We start from the raw sequence: 7,119 nt of genomic DNA on the forward strand, positions 1-7,119 counted from the left end.
TGCATAAATTCATTTTAAATAAAAATGACACTTTTGAATTAAAATTCAATCTTTTATGCATAAATTAAATTTGGTAGAAATTACACTTTTAAACTAAAAGAATTTCTCTTATGCATCTAAGCTATGCATAAAATCCATTTATGATGAAAATCACACTTTTAGTATAAAAAGAATATCTTTTATGCATACCTCTATGCATGAAATCCAATATGATAAAAGTAACACTTTTACAATAAAATAATCAACTTTTATACATACCTCTATGCATGAAATTCAATTATGATAAAAGTCACACTTTTATAATAAAATAATCAATTTTTATGCATACCTCCATGCATGAAATTCAATATAATAAAAGATACACTTTTATAATAAAATAATCAACTTTTATGCATACCTCTATGCATGAAATTCAATATAATAAAAGTAACACTTTTGATATAAAAATTTATCCATCATACATACTTCTATGCATGAGAATAAAAATGATAAAAGTAACACTTTTGATATAAAAATTTATCCTTTATGCATACTTCTATGCATGAAAATAAAAATTGATAAAAGTAACACTTTTGATATAAAAATTTATCCTTTATGCATACTTCTATGCATGAAAATAAAAATTGATAAAAGTAACACTTTTGATATAAAAATTTATCCTTTATGCATACTTCTATGCATGAAAATAAAAATGATAAAAGTAACACTTTTGATATAAAAATTTATCCTTTATGCATACTTCTATGCATAAAAATAAAAATTGATAAAAGTAACACTTTTGATATAAAAATGTATCCTTTGTGTATACTTCTATGCATGAAAATAAAAATTGATAAAAGTAACACTTTCGATATAAAAACTTATCCTTTATGCATAATATAAAAATTTAATTTCTCCATAATTACAATGAAATTCTTTCAATTAATCTAGGATGATAATTCCTAGAATATGGTAGGAAGTCCTCTTTTCATGCTTTGAATGAAATTATTTTATGTGTAAATTTTTACAAAATTTTGCCATAGCTCCGCTGCTATGAGACTGATAAATCTCAATTATTTTAAAAGATAAAGCTTATCTTTAAGGAAATGATTAGAATGATCCCTAATTGGATCATTAATCCATAATGGATTAAATAAAAAATAATCATGAAATACATAAACTAAAAGCATAGAAAAAAAAACCATTATTTTGGTCTCAAGCGCCATAGATTAATCTTGGATTAAGAAAAAGCTTTATGAAAAGCTTCATTTGGATTGAGAATGGGTCATGAGTATGACCATTTCTTGAGTGAGAGAGAAATTACATAAAAACCATTAGAATTAAGCATAAATGGAAATTTATGTAATTCTTTACTATCATTAATGAATTAACTTCAATAGCATTCATCAAATTATGTAACTCTTCACTACTATTCATCTTCAATAGCATTCAAAAACCATTCCAATTAAGCTTCTCAAGCTTGAGAGGGGTTGAGAAGAGAGAAACATTGAGAAATTATAGAAAAGATCAAAATTCACCATTTACCTTACAAATTGCTTGATTATTTATTCACGGTAGAGGCCCCCAACCAATCAATTGGTTTAGTATGTTGATGGAGCCACCAATGGGGATTGAAGAAAGAGGGAAGTGTCAAAAACTAGTGAATTATTAATGAATTAACAGTTCTTGGCTTAGGTGGAGTAGAGTAACAGTGCATAAAACACTACCATTTTTCAACAAGGGGGAGGCTTCTATTTATAGGAAAAATTGAGCTCCTAACCAAACAAACTGATTCTAGAATTTTTCAATTCAGTTTGGTCAATATTTGACCATTTTTAGGTCAGTTAAGTTAACTTTTTGGAACTAGACTTGAATGAGGAGAGAGGAGAGATAAAATATCTTAATTTTTATGAGTTTAAAACTCATTCAAGCATGTGAATTAGGCGCCTCATTGAAGGCCCTCCTCTTCCTTACAGATGTGTCAAAAATGGAATCATTACATCCAAAATATCTCATATTTTTATATTACTCATAGTTTCTTACTAATAAACCTTGTACATTTTCAACTCTTCATCTTATGTGAACATTGAAGGGACTCACCTTCCTTACCTAGGTGTCAAAATGGAATCATTATACCCAAAATATCTCATATTTTTAATATTGCTCATAGTTTCTTATTAACATAGTCAACTCTTTATCTTATGTGAGCATTTACTCATTTTTGGGTATCTTCTTTTACAAAATTGGATTTATCTCCTCCCCACACATGGATTGATCCTATTGGCCCACAGAAACCTTAATTGGACCACCATAATCCAAAATTTTTTGAAAATCTAGACCCTTAGGCTAAGGTCTTTTATACCCATTTCCAATTAATTCTAGTTGCACATTGGAAAGTTCTTTTTGAATTTCTGATTCAGGGGAATTCATTTTAATAATATGAGAAATTTTTCTATCTAAAAATATTCAAAATTTGAATATTCTCTCTCTAGGTTAAAATAGTTAGAAATAAGATCTTTTATATTTCTGAAGAGGGGATTGATTTACAGGGAAAGATGTTGGACATCTTGAGAGGCTGGGGAGGAATCTTACATTCTCTCCCACTTGAAAAACGCGAGATGCCCTCATCTCGCAAATTGGGGGTAATTTCGCAAGATGCACGAATATGAGACTAAGAGAAAATTTAGTTAAGATTAACCACCAAGAAAAGTCTCAAGGAGAGCAAGACTCGATACAAGAACAAAATTTCAACTTTATTCACTCTTGGAACATATACAGTAAAGATAGAAGAACTCTTTACACTTCCATAAGTCCATCCATCATATGGTCACAAAAGCAATACTCACAAGCTGCGCACGTATAAGGTAACTCATCTATGAGAATAATTTGGCTGGTTATTGCCGCACCTACCTCAGTGGTATGAGGTGATCTAACAAAAGGACCTCTGAGAGGCAAGCCAAAAACGGGGTAAAGGCATATCTTCTGATGAGGAAGAAAACATGCCAGTAAGAAGACCCGCTCAGAAAACCCAATATGCCTTGATCTCATCACGCAATGGTATCGGGGACCCAAACCCAAAGCTTCAATAACCATAGCCAAGCGGACATTGTTGCGAAAGTGCTGCTGACCCCACGGTGTTACCCTAGTTATGTCTTGATAGGTCCGCCATTTGGTCTGAGCTACAGAGGTTCCCAAGTGAGGGAAAAGTGAGCGCTCATACAGTTCTATAAAATCCTTCTTCACTCACACAGACTCGCTTACATCTTGAAGGTGAGAAATCATCATGGCTAAAACTAATTCCTGTTGCCAAGCCATGAAGGAGATTAAGAAAGAAAGGAGATCGATGGAAGTAAGATTACTGTGAGCGACAAGTAAAAGTTACGACTTCTATAAAGGAAGGAGCTAGCGTAACCTCCCTAGAAGCCAACGGTATCTTGTCACACTGAAGTTTTATCGTCTTTCCATGATTTGGGTTTGGCACATATTTCTATAGGAGGCATTAAGAACTTTGAGATGAGGAGATATCAAGCCTCATTAGGCTCAAGATTCTATGTACACAATTGGTTTACATATAAGCTCCCATTGATGAACAAGATAAGGTGGCCATTCTCCTCAAAGCTCTTTCCAAAAGCTATGGACAAATTGTGACGGTACTCAAGGAGAAGAACCCAATACCATCTCTTGAAGACGTCATCAAGTCTCTCCAAGAAGAAGAAAGAAAGCTCAAGAGACATTCTACACCAACAAGGAGAAGAACCCAATACCATCTCTTGAAGACGTCATCAAGTCTCTCCAAGAAGAAGAAAGAAAGCTCAAGAGACATTCTACACCAACAAGGGATATGGCATTGGCAAGCCACTTCAAAGAGCATAGCATACACTTCCTCAAAGCGGCAGTGTATCCATTGTGGTAAGGATCATCATCTTTCCAAAGATTACTACAATGCAAAGCCTTGTGCTTATTGTGGCCATACCAACCATCTTACTCACAATTGTTAACAACAACAAGAATAAACCAAATGAACCTCCTAATAATCATAATGCTAATCATTAATAATCATAACGCTAATCATTCTTACTCATCTTCAAAAGGCTAAACGAACATTGTAATAGATGAAGATGCATATAACCACTTTTGCTATGAGTCAGACAATGACATTATTTAACACATGAAGTCACTCTCACCCTACCTACATGGAGACTTCACACATGTACTCCTATTCAAAGGGGGGCTCTTGTAATACACTCTTGTGTCAAAACTAGGCTCTTATCTACCTGGCATCACCAAGCACCAAGCACTTGGCATTTCCATCACTAGGTTTCATTACCCTAGCATTATCATTGTAAAGGGGGGGTTGAAGGAGTAAGCCTATGCTACTCCATGAAAATCACCTCTAATCTCATGCCCTAAAGCTCATCACATGAGCATCCATGTAACACGCATCCTACATGCACATACACCTAGCACATGATGTCACAGCAAAGATTCGCACCATGATGTATTCACCCTCAAGCGCCTACATAAGGCCACTCCACCTCTAATTTTTATGAATCAAGCTTCTATGCATTTCTAGCTATCAATTCAAGTCTACTAGTCTTTTGTTAGTGTGTGTCTATCTCTCTCTACCTCTCTCTACCATGAATGCAACTCTAGAAGATCCACCGTAAGTTTACCCCAACAAATGTTGGCCTCCTAGCACTCTAAGATGGGCACGTCGCATAATGGCTTCTCCTTGGGCAAGAGTGGAGCTTGCCCTTATTCTTAGGTTCTCTAGATACACTGCTGCCTAGTTTATGGGGTGCCCTTTCTCTGTGAGACCACTAGCCTACTATAATTTTTGGTTGACATGTCCTATCAAGTGCCGAATACTGATGTAATAAAAAATTGCTAATGTGGGTAATTTCAAATCAATGACAATTGTCGATATTCAATTTTTCTCTTCAATTTAAATTTCAAACTTCATTCACTTGCACACTTGAGATTTGTGTAAGTTTTTGGGAATGGCTTGTATGTCTACCAGGCAACTAGAATGTATGTGTGGCTTGGATCTTACTATTGCACTAGGCTCTCCTTGCTACATATGCTTTCGATCTTATGGTGGCACAATGTGACACTACAAGGGCCTAATACATATAGTTAGTTTTGAGCATGAATTGGCCATATCAGTCACATGTCTTAGCCATTAGGCTATGTTTTGTAAATAGAATTGAAACTGCACCCTTTTGTCAAGGTCTACTACATCTTTTACTCGATGCATGTTGCCCTTTTTGGGAAATTTTGTAGCCACCTCTGATATATCTTGTCCACTTCTATGTCACCCTTGTTAGGTAGACCAAACACCTACTTCACTAGTTGGGTGTGTACACTAACTCTTATTGGTTTTCTTCCTAGAAGCACTAAATTGTTTGTGTCAGCAAAGTTTTGGAGCAACTATTTTGCCCCTTTAGATGTGGCCAATGTCCTCCAATCTTATGCAATTGCCTATATCTGAAGTCTATCTTAATTTCCCATTCATCATGTTTTGCCTTACTTTAAGTCTGGGAAGAAGTAGGCATAGCGAGTTGTAGGGTTTTTGTAGCTACCTTCTCCTTGCCCCATAAGCCTGATTGGTTGCCATGGCATTTGCGCACAATGTTCCTTTTGATTGGTCTTTCTATTCATCTCAAAGTGCTCTTGTTCTCTCACTTCCCACCCGTGTGATTGTTGTTGAGATATAAAGCTCAACATGTGATTCGCCCCATTGGGTGAATCCTCGCTTGCATTTATCACTAGCACAAGGTTGTAGACATTAGGATCATCGCCAATAATACTATAGCTGGACTTCATTGACGTGGTCTACCAACCAAGAGTGATGGCATACTTATCATGCCAACTCACTCATCACTACTAGCAGTTTCAAATTGACTGTTGTATTTAGGTTACTTCTTATATTGTATTTCATTATGTTATTGTATCCCTCTCTTATCTCATTGAGTAGTGAAGAACAAGAAGAAGAAGATTTTAGCCTCCATCTCTCTTGTGTACTCCTTGTGTTGAGTGTGTGTGTGCTTGTAATAGCTCAAGCTCTCTCCTTCTCTATCTCTTCACATGGTATCTGTGATGAGAGATAGGTGCATGTACTTCAGTTTCCAAAAATGAAATGTGGATCGGTGTGATGTTACTCTCCTCTAGCATTTTTAGCCCAAAAGATGCCTTTTTTATGTGATTTCGGTTAAGCGACCATTCCCTCCCAACTCGGCCTACCAATGCTCATACAACTGCTCGCACCTTTGCCATGGGCTAAACCCTCGATCTTGAACCGTGGCCTCACCCGCGCTGCACTTTGGCCTTGCACAAGCCCTTGTTCACACCATAAGTATGGGTTCGGTCTATGTAGCTTCCCTAAGACCCACCAAATATTAATGCACCATTTCTAACATTCTCTCCCCCTTTCAAAGATCATTGTCCTTAATGATCAGCTATGGAAAGTGTTGACATATTAAAACTTTGGACTCTCAGGTGGCATTTGTCAAAGGAAGACCTTTCTAGGCAACCCAAAACTCTTGGAGAATATGATTGCAAAGTTGTTTATCTCTCCATTCTAGTATCTTGTCTGGAACATGGCCTACTATATCTTGATCCTATAGGGAAATAATACCATCTATCAAATTATCATCACATGATATAAATAATTTTAATTTACTAACATGAAATACTAGATGGATATGACAACTAGGTGGTAACTATAGCCTGTATGCCAAATCGCTAAGCTTTTTGGATAGTCTTCCATGGTCCATAAAGCCAACGAGAAAGCTTAGGACACTTTCCAGTAGATAAACAAGGTGACTTTTTCGGCACTTGGAGAAAAGCTTTTTCTCCTTATTTAAAAATTCTAACTCTGATCTTTTCTTAGCATAGAATTTAGATCTATTAGCAGCTTGCTGAATCTTAGCTAGCTAAATTTAAATTCTATTGCATCTTGCTAAGAAATTCCACCATACTCGGATATTTCTTAGCTGTGCCTATAGTATCCGGAGTAGATGGAGACATAGCATAATTCATCTCAAAGGGACACAAGACCGTCACCTTGTGAGGTCTCTTATTATAAGCAATCTCTAGCATAGGAAGGTATGTGTACCAATCTATCTGCTTATCAGATAT

The sequence above is a fragment of the Cibotium barometz genome, chromosome 21 (genome assembly GCF_041138505.1).
Source record: "Cibotium barometz isolate CiBa-2024 chromosome 21, ASM4113850v1, whole genome shotgun sequence".
In the NCBI taxonomy this organism is placed as follows: domain Eukaryota; kingdom Viridiplantae; phylum Streptophyta; class Polypodiopsida; order Cyatheales; family Cibotiaceae; genus Cibotium; species Cibotium barometz.